A 23,375-nucleotide genomic window follows, 5' to 3' on the forward strand; every position below is an offset into this window, starting at 1 on the left:
CTCATTTTTATTAATCCTTTCAAATTATCCAGACCCCCCAATATTTCTGTTTCTAAAAACTGTGTATGTATAGTCAGACAAAACACAGTTTATAGTTCTTCCATAAAACAAGCAAAGAAGCTGACTTATGGTAATGACTTTAAAAATTATACCATTTGATTATTAGTATCCAGGAATTGGCCATAACTATGATGCCCAGGAACATCCTGGAATAGAAAGTAAGATTTTGGATTAAAATGATAACTGTAGAATCATGCACTAGTTAAGGAAAGCTAAACTTTCAGTCCAATGGTTTCATATCTGTGTTTCCTTGGATACATCTCAGGATATACTGTAGGGGCTTAAGATAAGAAGTTGGGAGACACCCACCCCCCAACTACCTTGCCCCAATCACCACGAAGAGGAGTTCTGCTTTTCTCTAACTAGGAATATAAATGAGATGTTTTTTGGAAGAAAGTTTCTGCAGCTAAAAGAATCTGAAACCATTGTTATGTGCAGAAGAAGACAAGAAAGAGGAAAAGGACAAATAAGGAGAAATCATCTATTATCACTTATGAAAGGAAAAGGAAATGGAAAACTGTACTATCCCATTTTTTAGTGGTGGCAATGCTCCCATGGAATCATTTTATTACTCCACTTGATGGAAGAGCAGTAAAACAACTGTGGGGTTTCATTTTCAATTGTTGCTTAGTCTGTAAGAATGTTCAGCAAGTGGATTTGCAAAAACTTTGGAACAGCCCATCTGTTCATTTTAAAGGATGATAAAAAGAAAGTCGTTAGAAAATAAGGAAGAAGGGAGATGAGGTAATGGGACAAATTGCTTGTTTTATATTTGTAAATTAGGGCTTTAAATAAAAATTCTTGAATTCTGGAACAGTTCTTAGTATAGAGAAAATTCCAGAGAAGTTGGTCAAAATGTAAAAAAAAAAAAAAGTATATTGTATTTCTCATCATTTCAGCTTTATATAGCTTCTAATACCCAAACCTTTTATGTAGAGCTTGTAGAATTGGTAAATATATTAAAGACCCATTGACTTATTCACTTATTTATTCAAACAATTATTAAACAATAACTAGAAAGGAAACACTATATAAGTAGTGATTCAAAACACATGTAGTGCAAAGGAAGATTCATGTAGAGTGTATACAACTACAATGTAAAGCAATCAATTATTTGATTGCAGGCACAGAATATAATATGGGAATTTTCAACCTAGGTGTCATAGAAGTCTCTGGGATGAGATGATGTCTAGTGAACAGAACCCAGTAAGTGGAAAAAGAGGACAAGGGTAATCCAATCCAGGTGCTAAGGTACCAAAGCAAGGGAAAAGCAAAATAATGAGGTGTCCAGAGAATAGAAAGTTTTCCTTGTAGATGGAAAACAGCCTGTGTTTGTGGGATAAGGGGAAAGGGACTGCTGAATATGAGGTGATTATTTTGTCTTGAAATAAATTTTTCTCAAACTATTATTAAATGAATTTATCAAAGCATAACTATAGCTCTTCAAAAATGGAAAGCATTGAAATGCTAAATATAATCAAAGATCAAAGATCATGTTTTATCTTTAGGAAAAGGGCAGCATCTCTTTGGTCTTATGTCAGTTGCAGGTACCATGTGCTAAGTAATTCAAAATAGAAAACCATGAAGAGAGATGAGGACATCCTATAAACACATGTTAAATCAGCAACTCTATTGATCTGAGTTTAAAGAAATCAAAACTGAAACTGTAGAATAGGGTGTTTATGACAGGAAGGAGAAGGACAACTTCTCAAAATGTAGTATATCATCATTTCCCAATGTCCAATCCACAGAAAACTCATCTGGAAGAAGAATGGGCCAAAAGGAGTTCTACGCTCAATTAATTTAGGAATCACCTTTTTCCAAAGCCCCTTTTGGAAGTTCATAGTACATAAAAATAATAAAAGTTACATGAAGTCTTTCTTTAAAGAAACTTTCTTAATTTTGTACAACTAAATATTTCCCAAACTTATTTTACTCTAGGACGTACTGTTTTTTGTTAACTCCTATGCAGTGACCCATGGAAATGGTGACTTTTGGAAGACACTCTGTGAAATTCTTGTGTATATCTAAGACTATTGTTTCAAAGAGTAATAATAGAGAAAGCATTGTTCAGTTCATCCACTGACTCCCTTTTACATGAGGACTACAGGAGTTAGTGAAAAACACATTCCAAACAAGCATAGCTTTTCTGTGCTAGAACCAGCACCAAATTTTTAAATAGCAGTCTTTAATCCAGCTTGAAGTCTGCAGTAGCCATGTAAGTACAAGAACCCCTCCAATGTACATAATCTCACTAATACTCTTTTTAAACAACTTTCTTTGAAACCTTTTTTCCCCCAGAACGTTACAATATTTGCCAACACTAACAACTGTCACCTTGAAACACTCCCTTATTTTTACTTCACCTACCTGTTAATTAACCACTTTCCTCTGAGTTATTTGCTATTTTATTCTATCTCCATTTCTGAATTTTGATTATTCTCCATGGCACAGGTTTGAACATCTGTTATTTCTGCTCTCCATGCTTTTCATTATCTTAAATGATCATCTCTAACAGCTTAAAATAATATTTGATGCACAATTTTAGTTTCCTCCTTTTAACATAAGCCCCAGCCCACATTCACAGTTAACTACAAATTATTTCTCTTTGGGTACTTCTCACCATCCTAAAACTGAATAATATAATACTAAAATCATCATTGATTTCATAGTTGAAGCTATTGATTTTTTATTCTCAATCCATTTTCTGGGCTCGAAATCTTTCCTATACATCTCCTTCAATGTTTCTTTGCAATCAACTATTAAACCTTAGTAACTTTTTCCACCCACCTAATTCTCTCCATTTCAATCACCCACTCACATTAATACAAGTAATATGGCCACTGTCTCTTTACATATCCTCTCTACTATCTCACACATTGGTCTTCCTAAACCACAGAATTTTTTATGTCAATACTGTGTCACAAAGTATTTTTATTTTTAGAGTCATGTCCTAAAAAGTAATATATATTTGATATGCAAAAAACAAGAAAAGACAAAAGAATAAAAATCAAAAATCATCCATAATCATTTCCATTCATTGATAACCAGAGTTTATATTTTTGTGTATTTCAGTACCACTAGCATGTGCTTTGGGCCTAATTTACTAGATAGTATTACATCTTAAGGCATAAATATTCTTCTAAAGCATGGTATTTAATGACAACTTCATATTCCAAGAGGTCTCCTAATTCATTTCATTTTATCCCTATTATGGACATCTAGGTGATTTTTCATTTCTTAATATCATTAATAGTACTGTAGAGCACTCATTCTTAAATCATGAGTGTTTTTTCCCTCATGTTAAATTCCTAGAAGTAGCAATATTGGGTCAAAGGCTATGAAAATTTTCAGAAATATTGAGCCAATTTTCACTAGGATCAGCAGGTTAGGGTTCCTTTTAAAACTTCTCATAACTTCTGAGTACTCAATGTATAAATTCTAAAACCTCAGCTCAGCTTTCAAAACTCTTTGTAACCTCATTTCACACTACTATAAATATTCCATTGAGGCCATTATAGTTTCACAAGTATCATTTGAATATAACACGTCCTTTCTTGACCTCAGATTTCTGTTTGTTATTCCTTTTTTTTCCTTCAAAATACTCCTATTTTTTTTTTGTCTATGCACAACATGCCCATTATCCCAAATTCTTGCTTATATGGCACACTTTCAACTATTCGTTTTCTGAAGTCCTTTGTTCTACCAATTATTTACATTTTGATTTGAATTATTCATTGATTAGTATAAATTTTGACCTGAGTTTTAATTTTAGTTTATACCCCTTTCTGAAACTATTAAGCTACTTCATTTGTTGTAATATTTAACAATATACTACTCACCTAATAATGCTTAGTGAATATTTCTTGAATGGACAAAAAAATAAAAGTTAATAAGTTAATAATTTATACTTTGAGACATCTAGACAATATTATATTAATTTCATTGTATAGTTCTGTGAGGACTGAAATTTTTGGGAGATCTTATAAGATGTCACAAAGAAATACTTCATTTCCAGAATATTTCATTTTCTCAATTATTCCTTTCTATGCTTTTGTATGCTATTAGCAGCTAAAGAAGGTAAATTACACTCAGATTCTACCCTAAACCAACTCAAAAAGAAGTCTTGGAATGAAAAACCTAAAGTCATCCCCCCAAATTACATTGTACTCAGGAACTGACAATTTTATGAGGAGCAACAAAAATAATTATACATTCTTGGAAATTATTAGGAAGATTTGTTTCTTTCTTTCAGTATTTACAAAGTACCCAAATATTTTCCCCAAGATTTATAGTTTCCTGACAACAGTCAACTTTGGCAGTAATTTAACAACTAATGGTAACAAAAGTTTTCAGACTTATCACAAAATTAGAAAAAGAAATAGAATTTTAGTAAAGAATACGTTCAGAATTGTAGTCATTAAAATTTGTATATCATTCCATATTACATATCAGAGAAAGTTTGTGATACTTTGATTATAACACAGATTATTAGGTCCCTCAATCTGGGTGATGTTAAGCCAGATATTAGAATGATGCTGACTAGAATTATTCTTTTAACCTCCTTTGTTACAATGTTATTTACAGATGGTCTACAATTTTCATTTGGTTGTACAAGACCCCCAATAATGATTAAGGACAAGTGAAAATTTCTTCTATATTTTTTGGCATACTGGAATTTTAGAAAGCACTCAACTTCCACAATAATAAAAGTTAAATGATTACTTGTAGTCAAAATGACATTTCTGGTTATTTTTTCAGGATAATTGTTGAATATATAAGTCAGATCACACTATACCTGATGGTTCAAGTTTAACTGTCATAAAAGGCCAAAATTTTCAGCAACAACAACAAAAAGAAAAAGCATCCTTTAAGAGAATGAGTGTGTTTTCATTTCTTACTACTGATTTCTAAAGCAGGTTATGAATTTATACATGACAAAAACAATTGGTTCCATACTCTAAATGGTTATCCATCACTATAGAGGAATCTGAAAGTACTGCTTCAACTTCCAATTATTGTTTCTGCTTAATGACTCAACGTGAATCAAGACAGTGTGATCCCACCCCACAGGTTCAGAAAGAGGTTCCAACAGCTGTTACCTGATGTTAAAGAATAAAATATCTTACTCTTCCACTGATTTCTCCAATTTCTGTTGTGCTTTTATGAACATATACACCTCTAGCTGATTTAAGACACAGCCCTGAATTAGAACTAGGAAATTGCTTGAGCAGATCATAAAATCTTTGGTCTAAAATTCTTTAATGAAGTTCCTTTTTTTTTTTTTTTTGCATAGACATTTTAGTTAAGGTTTTACTTTTTTTGTTTTTAATTCCAGACAGTTGGAAAGTGAGAACAAAACGTTCAGGAGAGCTAAAGTTGTGACTTAGTTAGAGGACTGATTTTCCATGTCTTAAAGATTTTGCAGTAATTTTCCGTGTGGTATTTCTTAGCAATATCACTGTGAGTGAGATTATGTGATCCCCATTTTTATAGATGAGACTTCTATAGCCTAGAAAGTGTAATTTAGAAATGTCAGGAAGAGAAGTGAAAGAGTTAATAAGTCAGGTTCTAAAGCAGTGATTTGACTATGAATTTTTAGGCAGAAAAAATAGGAAACTTATATTTGAAAAGCATCACGGAAAAACTACTGAAAACAAAAAGAATGCTTGCTTTGTTTTAATCCTGGACTGAATAATTCTTTAACATCTCACTGGTGATCTGAATAGGCTATATTCCCAGGTCCAAGGACCAAATACAATCAGCACCTGTGCGTGACGCTGAGTCATCTGTATGATACTTCTTGCAGCCTTGAAAGGACCCCATGCCTAGAACAGAAAGTACTTTCAGGGAAAGAATGACATTGACTTGACCTATTCCCCAGCTGCCTGGGGAGTAGTTCACACACAGGTCTAAGACTGTTTGCCTATCCAAAGGAAGCTTTGGTTAAATTGCTCATTCATCATTCCAGAGTCATTTATTCAGGGTTGCTCTCTGTGTGGGTGCTCTATTACCCCTCAGTTATATCAAAAAGACTAGAGTTATGCAAACAAGACAACTTTGTCCTCTAACCTATTGTGTAAGAAAGCTTACAATGTTGGTCTGTCTCTTTCTAGGTTGCTATGAATCCCTGCAAACGGAAAGATGAATAAGGCCACATATTAATGAGGAGTCAACTGCAAACTCAATGTAGATAATAGGAGGACTTCCTAATCATGAAAAAAAATTTTAAAGTGCTTTCTCTTCCTCTTTCTTTCAGACTTTATTAGCTGTTATCCTTCCTTTATCCCGTCAACAGGGTTGTTAAGAGAATAAATAACTGATACTGAAAATATTTTATGTATATGCGTATGTGGAAAGTACAAGAAACAAAAAACAAATGGTCTATATTTAATTTATTGTGAATATAAAAGTTAATATCCTTACTCACTGGCTCATATGCTTGATCAGTCCTTCTAGACTTTAAATAATGGAAGACTGGTTATCATAAATATAAGAAAAAGTCAAATTTTCAAATAAAAACTCTCCAATAAAAAGTTTTGACATTTGCTATTAATGCATGGAAGCTTTAAAAGAACATGAAAAGCAACGTTATTTTAATTGTAATTTCTAATTGTAGACTCTTGATACATGCTCACTGATAATTCAAAATGAAGGATTCCTTTTTCACAATTCTTATTTTCTTTGGAAAAAACATGTAGAAATAATTACTTCTTCAGAGGACTGTATAATTAACAGCATAGCTCTCTAATTATTTAATCCCTTTTCCATAAGATCCCCCAATAACATCACTTACAACTGTCAAATCTGATCATCTCTATACTAATCCATCAAATGGAACAAATGTGTTAGCAAGGCATGGGGTATGGTAAAGCTAGGTTCAAGACCTTTAAAGTCTTCCATAGCTCATTATATATATATGTGTGTGTGTGTGTATATATATATATAATTCCAAAAATAAACTTGAAAAGAAAATACATGATAATACCTAAGAATGTACAGAACCACCTACAGTCAATTGACCATAATACTGAATGTCAAAACTCTGAATGAACTCTTGTCAGCAGTCAACCTCTTCTCCAAAAATGTCAAAGCCATTCTTTTGAGACAGAAAGCCATCTCTGAGTAAAAGCAGGAAGAAGCAAAGGAAATGAGGTGTATGTAGATGTGCCTATGAACTTAAATGCATTTATTTTGACACGATAAACAGTTTATAGTGCCTTCTTATTTACTCCTACCCCATTTCTGCTATCGGACCACTTTAATAAAATTCTATACATCACAGAATGTCCAGTTTCTGGCTTAAGACTGGCATTGAATCTGTAACAGTGATATGTCTTGTTTTTTTACTCTGTTAATATAAAAATGCTATGTATTCCAATTGTACACTCAGTGGCTCTCGTATTCATGTGGTTAACAGAACAAATATGAGAACATTCTCTCCTGAAATATAACAAGAATATAATGCTAATACAGGGAGGGTAGCATTAACTGGGTAGGATAGGGGAAAATACACCAAATGGAAGATACTGGCAATAGTTAATAGCAATGTGGAGGTTTTTTGTTTGCTTGTTTTTCCTATCTGGTTGCATCATCGTCTTTTTGGTGCCTCCTCTCTACACTGCGCAGGTGACTGCTCCTCACTGCGCAGGTCTGAGAAACCTTTTTTCTTTAACCAGGAGGTCCAGGGACCAAACCCAGGTCCTCCATATGGTAAACGGCAATGCATTTGCTTAAGCCACAGTCGCTTCCCAGTAGTAATTTTTTTACAATGCTTTTTCATAGTTTGAAACAATTGTATCACAACAATACAAGGTGGTGTTGGTGGGGTGATGTAAAGGACCCCCCCGTATGATGAAATGCATGTTTATATTGTAAGTTCACAACTTATATTATACTCTTATTGTTTATGGATATTCATGTATGAATGAAAAACTTCAATAAAAAAAGGTTTAAGCAAATGCTATGCATTTGCACTGTAGCAAAAGAGAGCAGTGTGTCACCTATACGATCTAAGTGGAGAAGCTAGGGACAGGAGTTTACCCTGAGGGCCTGTATTATATGAACCCTACTGTACAGTCCTTCAGTAGATTCACTTCATCACTACCACCTGCTCAGAGCTTGTTCAGCTGCCCATTTTTTGTAGTAGCATATCGAAGGCACAGTTGGCTTTTGTCTGCAAAATTGAGTATACTGGGGTAGCCACTATTTACCCGTGGCTCCATCTCCTTAAATTCTCCCCGCACACATTCTCCTCTTCCCATTCATAGCCAGGCCTTCCTCTATGAGTCACAAACTTCCATACCCAGCTCCTAACACTTCAAATTCCAAAATTCCTTAAAAATGAGTTATTGGCAATCCATCCGAATTTAAGGTCGAATAATTTCAATGAATTAAAAGTTTTTTTGTATTTTAGTACACAATATTAGAAATCGCTGTGTTTGCTTAAAATGTTTTCAGAATACTGAAAATACAAATGTTGATTAAAAAAATTTAACTTCATGAATGGCATTTATTTTTCTGTGCCTCCTACCTAATTCTCAGATTACATCTCCTGCCTTCTCTCTCTTATATACCCCATCCCTGATGGGCAAAATGCACCTTCACGTATTAGAACACTACCACATACTTTCCTCTCCCTCCAAGGTTTACCTCTTTTTTCTCCCCTCCCTTCAGCTATGTGACTGCCAGCCTCTCCTCCAGCTTAAATGATATTTCCTCATGGAGTTCTTCCTTAATCTTTCCACTCTTCCAACCCCTCCCCCTCCATCTCTGACATGGTTAAGGTTCCTTTCTGGCTTCTTTACTAACAACCAGCAATTTTTACAGTTGTCTTTTCATTATTATTTCTTTAATGTCTATCTTCATCACTACACTGTAAAATACATGAAAACCAACATGCATACCCTCAATATGCATCCTATAAGCAATAAATAATCATAGCATGAATGAGAAAATACATGAACAAATAAATGAATATGTGAGGCCTTGAGGACATTAAAAAGACAAGGTTTTACTTTGCTTTCGTTAGCTTATATGTTTGGTTTGTTTATAGAAAAAGCATTATCAATCTTCTTCAATTATTTTTCAAATACCAGACAGTGACTTTACATATAAAGAGTATCCTTCTGCATTTTTTTAGGAGGTTCTGGGGATTAAATCCAGGACCTCATGCATGCAAAGCAGGTGCTCAAACATGAGCTACATCTGCTCAGCTCCTTAAGCATTTTAACACTTACTTAGATTTTGAACATCTAATTGAGAAGCCTAAGTTATTTTCAGTGGAGACCAAGACCTATTTTAAAAATGTTCTTTAAACCATCTCTCTTCATAAAACATCATTCAATGCTCATTGACTGCTCACTGCAGAGAACACTTGTATTGGTGGATACAAATGAGGCAAGCACTTTGCCCTGCAAGAGATTGCAATTTATTCCAAACCCCCTGGGAAACACCTGATCCATTGTTTAAAAACAATGAAATGAAAATACAGTAGTAAATTCTTTTTATTGTGCACATTTAAATAGAAACTTCCAGAATACTTTACCTATATCTCTCTGGAGCATTTTATAATATTATCTGATAATCAGTTGTATTCATGAATTATTTTGCCTTATAAATGAAAGGCAATATCCTTTTGGTCAGATCAATACCTGGTGGATTTTTATATCTTTTGCAGTTTGTAACAAATTCCCTTACATAAAAAAAAGTTGGTAATATGGAAATTCTAAACCGCAAATTAAACATATCCATCCCCTGCTGTCAACACATATCTATGTGCCAAATATGGTTTGAGGATCTAAGAAGACAAGATCTCTGCCCTCACAAAGCTTATATTCCAGACAGGATCACAGACTATAAGAGAAGTAATTCCTATATGATATCATCAGGGCTCTTCCAGACCTGGGAATGAAGGGCTAATTTACTTGGGGAGACAAGAGAACAAAAAAAGCTGGGTCTTCTTGAAGAATGGATAGGCTTTGTAATGGACCAAAAGAGGAAGAACAATATTTGAAAAGGAATTCCATAGGGGAAAACAGGAACTCTTTATAGTATTTTTTTAAAGACCTAGTTTTATTACACTGTGATCAAAGAGAGTCATTTGTAATATTTCTACTTTATGAAACTCATTAATGTTTCCTTTGTATTTGATAAATTTTTAAATTATTATTTTTAAAGAAGCTTTACATTACATAAACATTACATTGAAAATATAGGGGATTCCTATATGCCTACCTCCTCCCACTCCCATCCTTTTCCCTATTAACAACATCTTTCATTAGTGAGGTACATTTGCTACAATTGAAAAACACATACTATTGAAGTATTGTTACTAACCATGGTTTAAATTATGGTTTACACTTTGCACAGCACAATTTTATAGATTTTGACAAAATATTTAATGGACTGTATCCATCATTGCAACATCATACTGTTCCATTGTCCCAAAAATGCCCCATGTTACACCTGTTCTTCCCTCTCTTTCCCCTCAGAACCTCTGGTGGCCACTGCCTTTATATCAATGACACAAGTTCTTCCATTGCTAGAATAATAATAAGTCTACTTTAGTCCACAGTTGCATTCCCCCTTTATATTTGTTCATTCCTCAGTCTTGAGGATTTGGGGATGGTGCATCCCACTCTTTTCCTCATTGTGAGGGGCTTAGATCCCATGGGAAAGATGACTAGAACTGTTTTGGGGGATGGGCATTGTCCATCATTATCCTTTTGTTAGTTGTCCTGGGTGAGTCTGATTAATTTGAGGGGAGGTGTTGACTGCAACACTGCTGAGATTCAGGGCTCAGATGGCATATGGACAAACAGAATTTAAGTCTCCAGACACATATTTAATGGGTATAGTGCTAATTTTAAGTTCAAATAAAAGGAGCATAAGAATCATGTATTGTTATTAATGAGTACAACCCTGATATATTGGGGGGGGTTATCATGTAGTCCAAGGTAAGGCCAAATGATGGGTTACTGAATTCCTGGGGCTGTCTGCGTAGGTTTCTCTAAAACCCTCAGGAATCCCACCTCCTGCTTGGGGCAACTTTACTGCAGCAGTCAGTGAAATCATCCCAAGACATGCATAAACAGAATCTTTGGAATGACCTCCCAACTCACTTTGAAATCTCTTAGCCATAAAACTCATTTGTATTTAATATATTAATATTTGTATTTAATATTTTAATATTTTGGTCTAGGTCTTTTTCCAAGTGCATTGCTAGTTGGCAGTTGGTAATAATCCCTCAGTGCCAGGGAGGCTCATCCCCAGGAGTCATGTCCCATGCCAGCAGGAAGGTAGTGAGTTTATGTGGTGAGTTTGGCTTAAAAAGAGGCCACATTTGAACAACAAGGAGGCTTTCAGGGGTAACTCTTAGGCAATATATAATACTATGCTCTGTTTCAATTTCATAGGAAAAGGTTCATAAGTATAAGCATCCACATCAATGGCCTGGTATATTGGTCTATCGTTCCTTACTAGGAACTGCCCATGTAATCCAAAGATTCTTCCCACTCTATTAGAAAATAAAGCAGGACTGCCCAGGATGGGAATTCAATATTCTTTCAGATATTGTATGGGTCTCCACCCACTAAGACAATACTTCCATGACCATTTGAACACATTCATATTCCATAGAACATGCCCCAGGTGCACCCCTCCCCACACATCCTCTCACCACCAACATCCCTCACCAGTAATCCTCCCCTGCCACAATCATGACTCTTCTGTATCCAAAACCTCCCCCAAAACAAAGCTTAAATAAATAAATAAAATAAAACAGAGCATTTATTTTTTAAATTTTTGTCTTTTTTTTTAAAAAGATACATATATCACAAAAAATGTTACATTAAAAGCTCTAAGAGGTTCCCCTATATCCCACCCCCCAGCCCGTGCCACTCCTCCCACATCAACAACCTCTTTCATCATAGTGGCACATTCATTGCCTTTGGTGAATACATTTTGGAGCACTGATAGACCACATGGATCATAGTTTACATTGTAGTTTACTGGTAGTATTCTGCTATAGAACTATTGTAACTCTAGCAATGGTAGAAATTGTATCATTGATGTGGAAACAGTGGCCATGGAGCTGAGGGGAGGGAGAGGGAAGAAGAGATGTGATGTAGGGGCATTTTCAGGACTTGAAGTTGTCCTGAATGATATTGCAGGGACAGATGCAGGACATTATATATCCTGCCACAACCCATTGAATGGACTGAGGGAGTGTGTAAACTACCATGTAAACTATAATCAATGTGGTGTGGAGGTCTTAATTGAATTTTATTTAAATAAACAAGATTGTAAGAAAGAAAATACCAAAAAATTAATTGAAGAATATCATTTCAGAATTTTGCTCTGCATTTTTATAAGTGGGAATAATCTTTTATATCACAATGCTAAATTTTTTGCCATAGAAGGGTATTAACAGAGTGATTATTGCATTAACAGGTTGATACCAATGCCAGTAAAGCTTTCTTTTTTACATTGAACAAATTTACTATTTTCTCCTGGTTTTAATTGCCTAAGAAAAGTACTATTGGAATGCACTCTATGCAAAACCATAGGAGATTATTCCCTCTGCTTACATATCCAATAAATAAATAAATAAAACAATGTAATCATCTAGAAATCCAAACATTTTAAAATTTCCAGTGTGCTATGAGGTCTTTGGAATATAGGAAGATCATTAACGATTTGGACTTAGTCCTCTTAGATTGAGCAATGACAGTGGTCTTTATTAAATGCCACCATCAAAGGAAATTTCTATCTGACATGAAACTGAAGAATATTTTCTTTGAAACTAAAGAAATTGAAATTCTCATAAGAAATCCCATACAAAAATGATGTTTTATCTATATGCATAGATTTTTATCTGTTAATATTGGCATCTTAAAACACTGAAAGACATTTGGATGAGTTGTTTCTGTGAATTTTATTTACTACAGGAGTTAGGGACTTAAAAAGCTATTCAGAGATAAAGAATTCTAAACTCTAATAATGACTATGACCATGTGATAACACAGGGAGATTGGGAAAAGGCAAAATTTGGACAATGGAATACTATCTTACCTTGCTTTAGAGAGAATAAAAAATAAGTGGCAATACTGTTACATCAACATAAAAATTGGAAGTATAAGAGTAACTTGAGAAGTTTCTCAAGTTTCCAAGAAGATTTACAAGTTTTCAGTTGTTCAGTGCTCATATTTTAATGTTTTACAGGTTTCAAAAAATGATTTGCTAATTTCAGAATGTTTGCATTTCCAAAATAATAGCAATTTAAGCATAATCCTCTGTGAAATAGATATTCAATGTATTTGTTTCTAGATTTGGACAGTTCAGAATAAAAGCTTCATGCAGACATCTCAAACATTCTGTACATATTAATTAAATCTTATTTTTTTGTATACACCCAATAATAGTTGCGCTTTGACTGCCTTACTCAGAGAAGATATGCAATGTTTTTTAGAGGACTTTTGCAAGAGAACTAACTGTACTTAGTTATATTTATATCTAAAACATTTATCTCATTTGTTGACTTTGAGAGATGAATCACAGAAAAAAAAACATATGCATGAAAGAAAATAGACATGAGAACTTAGTACTTATGTGTTGTTGTGGGTGTGTGTAAAAATATGTTAGCATTGATATCCCTACACTTATCACTAAATAGAGAGAATGGACTGTGCAGCATTGTGAAACCAACTTCCCATATGGACATACAAATAATAGTTTATAAATATATAAACAGCTGTAGTATATATGTACATGGGCCCAATCCAATTTTGTTGCAAGTGAGCTCCTCAGGGCACTACTCTTTTCATCTCCTTCTCCACCCCCCGCCCCCCACCCGCTAGAACAGGATTTCATTGTATACTGCTAAAAATCATATTCCCAGTTGTGGTTGAGAGTAAACAAACTCAAAACAGGATCTCTAGATCTCTAGATTTATTGATGCTGTCCTGGGAGGAGACAGTGCATTAAGAAGTGGGCAAAAAGTAGGGAAGGAAAGGCTCTAAACTCAATGCAGTGAAAGGAAGGAAGGAAACCCTCACAGGAGAACCATTTACTTTCCAGCAGGTCATCATAAACAATTTAATTTCTTCTTTCTTCCTCCAGGCTCCAAAATACCTGTATTGGGGGTAGGAGTGATTGGATTGTGGCAGGGAAAGGAAAAGATATTGGGATGAGATGGAGTTCTCTGGACTGCGTGTTTGCAATTATTTAAGGTGACTGCTTTTGAGGGAATTAAAGTTTGCTTGCTACAGATAGCTTTCTTGTCAGAATAAAAAATTCCGCTCTGCTTTAAAAGTACAAGTTTAAATTTAACAGTGAAAAGAACTGCAAACAACTGTTACTTACTATGTACTCAATCTGCCATTGCGGAGCTATAGAATGATAATAATAGGAACTTCTAGGCAAAACATTATTTGCTGTGAAAATTTATACAGAAAATGCATGGGTAACCAAATTAATAAAGCAACCGTCTATGGATTATAAATGGAAACATGGAATTTTGGATAGCTGTTATTATAGTGTTTATTATAGAGAAAGTTTGCAGGCATTCTTGGAAGTCATAATCTGCATTTTGTTTTTGATATGTGTGTACATAAGATCATCTTCTCCCAGGCTTAGAGAATGTTCATCCAAAGGATTAGAAATAGAAGTAAATTTTCTAAAAACTAGATTATGTGGTCAGACCCACTAAAGACTTCTATCCCAGCTGCTCTTCCTACATGTTATACGGGAAATGGATCTGACAGGTCTGTTGACACCACTTTTATTTGGAAGCCTTAAACTCGCTACCCTGCAGCGCTGCTTTCATCACAGGTGACTGCCCTTCCCTTTTGTTTACTTCGCCACAATTAGTTTCTTACACCGTGGAGGCAAACGGGGAGATTTCAACTCCCCGTGCATGAGTGCCTCTTAATAGCTTATCATCGTGTGTAATCAAACTGAATAGTTGTGGGAGAGGAGAGTTCCTCTACATTGGCAGATGCCTGTGGGCTGACTTCTGCTCTGGAATGTCACCACGCCACAAAGCCCTGGACGGATAATGCATCATCAGCACTGGTGCTCTAGGCATGTCACGCAGGTGGGGAGAAATCAGTGAGGTGCGGTAAATGTGAGCATGCCAATGACACGGCAATGGTATTAGATGGATAGGGGGCAAGTGAAAAGACAAAGAAGCCAAGAAATTGAAGAAAACAGCTTTCGCCACTAAATGGAAATTACCTTGAATGCTGCATTGCACCAGTGACTTTGACAGCTGAAGCAGCAGCAAAGAGAACTTGACTAAGATATTGGCCATGCTGTTTGCTTTGCAAGGGGCTAAGTGTGGCTGACTTTCTCTTGACAAGATCAATCACCGTTCATACAACACAATGAGTCAAATTCAAGACTATTTTCTTGGGGGCATTCATAAATAGATTGAAAAGCAGCAGGCTGTTTCTATGCCTGATTCCATAGAGGAATGCTGTTCAACAAAAGCATAGAAATATATTTGCCAAATGACCATTTACCCAAGAATTTTATATACGATAAAAAAAAATTCATAGTTTGTGAATGTTTACTACTATGTTTCAATTAATTTTAATGCCATTTATGAATCAGAAAATAAATTCACAAATTCTAGATTTTCTTGAATCTACACTAATTTGCCCCGTTTTACATTGAATTTCACAGACTCCAGCCTCTTTTGCTTGAGCTCTCTGTTCTTGTGTTTTCCTGCAGAACACTGCATGTCTATGGCAGATTGGCTAACACCCGCTATTTGATTTTGCAGTGAGTTAGCTTTGTCATATACACGTTCACACACATGCACGCACATCAAGTGAGCCTCATTATAGGCTGGCATTCCTTGTGACAGACAAGTAACATCTGTGCTGCTTTGTCTGCAAACAGTGTGTCTGCTGGGGAATCTTATTCACAAATCCTTTAAAACACAAGGGCTCTCCCTTTTTTTCTCTCCCCCTTTTGCACGAGGATCTGAATATGAATTGAAATTCCAAATTAACTATTCTAGATAAAGCATAAGGTTTTCATTAATATTTAAATTGGACTATCAGACGTGATGTTGTGATATTTCATACCAACAGCTTGCACAGAGAGGCTTTTAAATATTAAGGTTTTAGCATTTTCAAAGGAGTGAGGAATTGTTCTTTCCTTTCAAACAGAATACTGTGGAAATTAAACTGAAACATGTAAGAAACAGCAAAAGCTTTACAGTAGTCACATAAGCTCAGTTAATATCCATCATTGCACATCACCTTGAGTACCAGAATACTGTGCTCTGTCAGAGAGGATCATTTCATCCCTTAAATGGGAAGCAACTATACTTATTCAACAAGCAACTATTTGCTGTGTTCTTTCCAGTGTTTGGCATATACTAATCATTTTGTAAATAACATTTAATATTGAACAAATAGGGCTGTGAGCTAGATATTGTGGGGAGACACAAATATATAATAAATAGTCTCTATCTGATTGTATTAGTCTATTGACAAAATATTCTTATGATTCCCAGAGTAAAAATGAGAATACTAAAAGAAGAATGAGAAGACTTGGTCTATCATTGGGAAGGATGAGGAAGGGATTCTAGAAAAATGAAATGGCACAATCAAAGGCAAAATGTTGCCATCATTGCAGGCTATTAAAGGGACATTTAAATGACCAGCTGGCCTGGAACAGAAGGTTCATGTAGGGGAACAGTGGAACTAAGACTGAATCATAGGGAATCTGGAATTCAAAACTTTGAATCTTCTCTCCTCCATGGGAAGGTCACTGAAGGATGCCTTAACAGGAGAGTGACATGGGAATTAATATGTTGGGAAAATTAACCTAACTATCCCAGAATTCTGTCCATCTTTCTAATGGAAAAAAATATATAAATATTCAATCCAAACAATTTCAAAATATTCTAAGTAACAAGTGCATGCCCTTACCCCCGGCTGAGCTCCCACCCAACAGACAGCACCAACTGATCAGCCAAGTGAGAGAAGCAGCTTGGAAGTGGGTTGTCAGGACAACATGGAGCAGAGAGGAGTGTTCCCCACCACACCCTGCCCAAATGGCAGACTAATGAACTGAACAAATGATTGTTGTTTAAGTAATGGGTTTTGGAGGTTTTCTGTCATGCAATAATCATTAACCAGAACACGATACTTTCATACAGTTACCTTCCCAGTGTGTTTGTGTGTGTGTGTTTTAAACACATTTGTAATGCTTACCTCAGTTCTTGTTATGCTGCTATGTCTAACTAACTAGTTCTTCTCTGTCTTCTTTGCAGATTCATTTTTTTCAGCCCAGGTATTAAATGTTGGGAATGCTGGCACTAGGGTTTTGACTGGTTCTTCTCTCCCTGAATTCCCTTTCTAAGTCACCTTTTTTATGTTCCTGATTAACATAAATACCTACCAACAGATGACACATGAAATTAAATCTTCATCCCAACTATTTCCTTTGACATTTCAGCCTTTATAGCCAACTGCATATTTGACATTTCTTCTTGGATATCTCAAGAAAACTTATCACCACCTGAAATGCTTAGTATGTATTTAATCTTATCTGTCTCTGTATTAGTCAGTCAAAGGGGTCCTAATACAAAGTACCAGAAGTTTGTTGGATTTTATAAAAGGTATTCATTTGGGGTAGGAGCTTATAGTCACAACGTCCTAAAGAGTCCATCTCAAGGTAACTTCCTTACCAAACTCTGTTGCCATGTGTTGAAGCAAGATGGTGGGTGATATCTGCAAGGGTTCAGCCTTCCTCTTCCTCTAAAGGCTCCATGGTCCCAGCTTATTCTGATCTCAGCTGTAGGCTGGCATAAGTCTTGTCTCTCTCCACAGGGTTTTCTTTCTGGGCTCAGCTGCTCTGATCTCTTCACAAGGTCAGCTGTAGACTACCAGGCTCATCTCTCTTCCTGAGACCATAGGATTCTCTATCTATCTTCTACTCCCTGTTCTTGATTGAGCATCTCTTGATATAGCCCACAAAGGCAGGGAGCAGGGACTCAAATCAAGTCACCCTAATGATACAGTCTAATCAAAACCCTAATCTTAGCATAATTTCATCAAAGCATCCCAACTGAATCTAATACAATCAAAGGGTATCATGCCCAGAGGAACAGAACAGTTTACAAACATAATCTCTCTTTTTGGAATTCATAAATTGCACCAAACTGCAACAATCTCCCATTGCAAAAATGAAGACTTCTTGTTTGAAGGAGTTTGATCTCTTTGTTCAATGATGTATCCTCATATCTATATGTCTATGTGCCTGACATATGTAAGGCACTCAGAAATATTTGCTAAAATGATTTAAGGATTAAATTTCTGGTCCAAGCTATTTTCATCAATCTACTCAAGTGGAATACCAAGAAGTGGATCATTTTAATCACTGGCATTGTTTAGGATTGTTGGCACATGTTGACAGTAATAAAAAAATGGACCAATTTGAGTATAGTTTTCTTTCAAACTTTATATAGACAATTTAGACAATGTACTCCTTTCTTACCCAGGCCTAGGGAGATTAGCTCCCACTGCCTTTCTTGGTAATTATTGATTTATTAACTTATTTACATTCATTTTTACCCTACTTCAAGTATCACACTGTAGTCATATACATCCTTTGAAAACATAAATCTGACCATGATACCCATCTTCTTAAAACACCTAAAAAACATCCCATTGTTCTTGTCTCTATCTCTGCTTGAACAATATCCCACTGTCCATTCCTATTCCTCTTCACTCAGCTCTAGTTCTCACTGGCCTTCTTGCTTTAGACTCTCATACTTGACATGCTCCTGCACTAATCAAAAGTTACCTCCCTCTTTCTTTCCCTGGTTACTTATATTGTCCCTTTTAGATCCAGGTTCAGAGATGCTCTTCCTCAAGTACATCTTTCCTTATCTCCTTTACAGAACATAGTACTACAATTTGGTATTAGTGTATGTGTAATTTTTCTACATTTGCAAATACTTAATTAACTAATACTTATTAGCAGCCACCTATGTGCAATACATTGTACAACGCATTTGAAATACAGCAGTAAGTGATTAAAAGTAAAGCAGTATGGAACTAACATTCAAATGGGGGAGCCATATAACTACTAAACTAATATATATTATAATTTAATGCAATAACAAGAGAAAAAAAAATAAAGCAAAAGTTTAGTGTTTGAGAAGTAAAAGTGGTATTTTAGGTAAGATGGTCCGGGAAATTATTTCTGAAAATGGGACATTTGAGCAAATAAATGAGTGTAGTAAGGGAGAAAGTATTACAAATATAGGGACAAGGATCAACCCAAGCAGAAAGAAAACAAGAGTGAAGGTCTTGAGTTAGTAGTGTGCTGGACAGATTCAAAACCGAGCAAGAGCACGAGTATGGTTAGAAGAAAGGGAACGTAGGAAATACAAAGAGATCAGACACAAAGGGCTGAAATCATATGAGATGTTATAGGCCAAGAAAAAAGTTTGAGTTTTATTTTGTGTGTGGGGGGGAAGGTATTTGAGAAGGAAGTGCCATATTCCCATTTACATTTTAAAAGGTTAGAAGGTTTACATTTTAAAAGGTTAGGGTGCTGGGGGATAGGCAATAGGGCTGCTACTTGGACGAGGAGGATAATGATAAAGAAGATGTAAAGGCATCAGAATTTGAATATATTTTGGCAATAGAACCAAGAGTACTTCCTTATGGTTTGGATGTGGGATATCAGAGGAGAGAAGAGACAAGCAGGAGGCCAAGTGATGTGGGTGAAGGGTTGGATCATTAACTGAAGTAAAAGACCCAGAGAGAGGAAAGGATTGATGGCTTTGCAATGGAGATTTGGAATTTGGACATGTTCATTTTGAGATGCCTATTTGGGTCCAAGTGGAAATGTCAGGTACACAATTGGATATATGAATAAGTGAACCAAAATACAAATTTTGGGATATTATGTTTGTTCATAATTTAAAAAGCATAAAAGGAGTAGAACTGAAAGTAAGACTAGCATTCCTTCATAATAATCTGAAAACAATCACTTGCCTTATGATATTCAAAGCAGGGCCAATCTATTTGACTTGTACATGTTCTACCACTAGAGAAACATGTGGGCATGAATATATATCCAGCTAACTTTAAATAGTAATAGGCCCAAAGTATTAAATAAACATCGACTATTTCCTCTTTTTTAAATTTTCTTTTGGTAACCAAGGCAAATGTACAAAGAAAATGACAGCACCTCAGCTTTTGGCATAATGTAGCCTTGAAGATATTTTACAGAACACAAGGTAAGGAACTTTTTTAAAGCAAAGAATTAGGAAATAAGGCAGAATACATGTACAATCAAGAGTACTGGACAAGGAATTACTGTTTGAGTTCTCACCCTTTCCAAAACATATTGGGTCACATTGGGTTATAACCCTTATCTCTCTGGCCTTCAATGAAATCTGCTCAATAAAATAGTACTCAATTTTAGAATTCTTCTGAATTCCAAAGAGAATTAGACTCTTATACTTGTTTATTTAACTTGCAACTTAACAATGTAACTTTGTTTTTGTTGCAGATATACTTTTATTTTAGACTGCAATATCAATATCCAATTCAGAAACTCCTGTATCTGGGCTATATGCCATTAGTGCAATATTGTTCCCCACCAACCAAAATTAAAATATCAATCTCCTTAGCAGCATAGTCAGTAGAGAACTGTCAGCTTACATAAGTTTTTACATTTTAGTTAGCCATTTCATGGGGACAAATATTAACTCCAACCATCAAGGAAACTGTATAAATAATGAAGAATTCCAGACAGACAGTTGGCACTGTTAATGTATAAAGAACAATTTCAAGACTATGCTTCTCCATAAAGACTCATAAAAGCAAACAAAAACTTGAAAAATATAGTATGCATAGTAAAATTTCCTTAATTATAAAAGGGTAATCTAATTTAAATTTTAAAAATACAAAAGATAGGCTTTTTAGACTCAGTAAACTAGAAATATTTGTGGATGTGCATCCAAATAGAAAAAGCTCAAAATAAATATGAAGGCTACAGGAATTCTTGACCTTCTGCTTTTTGGGAAAATGAATGCTAACATTTGGACAGCAACAAACAGAAGCACTATTAGTGAAGAGACTGTTTCTCCTTCTCAAAAGGAGCCCTAATCTTAAGAAAGGATATTTTACAGAGGTAAGTCCAATTTCTATGTAATTGATAAAATATATAACTTTATTCAATAACATAGAACTTCTGCATAAATTAAAACCATATGCTGTCATAAAATTGATATTTATGACAATTTATCTATATCAATAGGTAATGTATCTTTATTTAATTTTCCTTCTTTAGCCTTCCATGAAGTAAGTCTTTCCTTCCTCCAGGAAAAATTGACTAGCTCCTGTACTTTGTTGTCTAGCACATATTTCCAAAACTGGGGTCAGCTGAACATTTGTGTTCAGAAAAACATTAAAAGGTAGAGTGAAACATACAAACAAACAAACAAATGGTATCAGAATTTGGAGACATTCTGCATAACATTTAAAATATCAATGACTCTGAAAAGTCCCATGGGAAAAATTAATTTAATTTGTTTAAATCAGCAATTCCCATACTTATTGACCAGAGAAAACTTTTTTCCTCTGTGCATATGAACAATTCCTAGAACTTACATGTTGTATAGAATATGGTTCTGAAAACACTCCCCTAGTAGTTGACAAATGCCTCCACTTAGCACTTCCTAAGTTATATGGCAGTTGCTAGGCAATGACCCATGTATGTAACTTATTTCAGTCTTACATCTCTAGATTTTTTAATAGAGTCTGATCTATTATAAGGGTGTACTAAGTTATTATCAAGATGAATATGGTAAGAATTATTTTATTCAATTTTATTTTCATATGTGACCTTTATATAGAAAATCTCCTTAGTTTATTACATCTTTTCAAAAGCACGTTTTGGCCAAATCTGAACCATAGTCCCCATATGAGCTCATGCCACCCTTTCCCCCATTGTGACTTTCCATGCTATATCAACTTGTTGAAATTGTCTCCATTCTTCAAGACTGGGATCAAATATCATTTCCTCTGAAATTTTCTCTGATACTGCTGACTAAAGTTCTGTGTTCCTTCCCACTTCGGATTTCTCATAGCACTCTCTACGCATCTTAGTTTTCAGCAGGCAACTATGCCTTGTGGGCTTGTGTTTCGTCAACGTACTTTGCTCTGTGTTATGAACAAGATTTCAAAAAGTATTCATTCACAATATGAAGAAAAGATTATCCTAAAAGACAGCATTCAATTATACAAGATTTATTGAACAAACCTTCTGAAACTATGTACTTACTCATCAAGTACAGAGGGAAGAAGGTTTGAAGGTTTTAGCCCAGTTTTTCTCAAACACGGCTAATTATTAGAATTCCCCTGGGGCCTTTAAAAATCGTAGATTCTAAGGTCCTATTTCAGACTTGGATTTTAATCCTCAAGGATAGATTTGGAACCCATAATACCCAGATTGCTTTGAACGTCTTTGCCTCCTGAGAGCAAAACATCAAGAATTAATGTCTCCTTTGGTCACTATCTTCCCATGAACACAGAGGATTGTCAACAGCATCTTTGCCAGAGAAGAAGACCAAGAAGCAATTGGAAATAGCTTAGTATGACTTACAGTAATCACTAACCAACAGCTTCAGAGCCACCTGAAAAAGACAGTGCAATGCAGACAAATCAAGCAGAGAAAATCAGACTCTCTGGGCAAGGTCCAGGAATCGGCATTTCTAAAATGCTTTAATGCTCACTCCAGTTTGAAGCTAGCAGGAATATTAATAAGGATTTGAGCTTTGGAGTCAAGGAGACCAGTTTTCAAATCCAGCTTAGCCATTAACTGCATCTGATTGATGCAGTCCTCTCAACATAGGAGGAAAAAGTGAACATGCATTTACTAAAAATGTACTAAGTGCCTACATTGAACCAGGCGCAAAACTAGTTTCTAGGACTACCTAGATATCAAATCATAGACCCTGTCCTATGATTAAGAAATTCACATTCAGCTGGCATGCTGCATGAGATCCCATAAAACTCATCCATCAGTTTTCTGAGATATTTGAAATTATCACCACCTTAGTAATGATTTTGAATTAAGGTAATATATATCCAAGAAATTGTAGTCACTACGTTGCACTGGAGGGTTATCCTATTTTGCCATTGCATTCAATTCCCTTTGACGGTAGTTTGATGGATCCATCCTTGTCACCTAGAATTGATGAAAACTGGGCATATTTTAACAGGAGAGATTAGCCTTGTGAGAGGGAGCTGCATCCCAGACTGTGAGCCAGGCCC

Source organism: Dasypus novemcinctus, chromosome 3, assembly GCF_030445035.2.
Source record: "Dasypus novemcinctus isolate mDasNov1 chromosome 3, mDasNov1.1.hap2, whole genome shotgun sequence".
Lineage (NCBI taxonomy): Eukaryota > Metazoa > Chordata > Mammalia > Cingulata > Dasypodidae > Dasypus > Dasypus novemcinctus.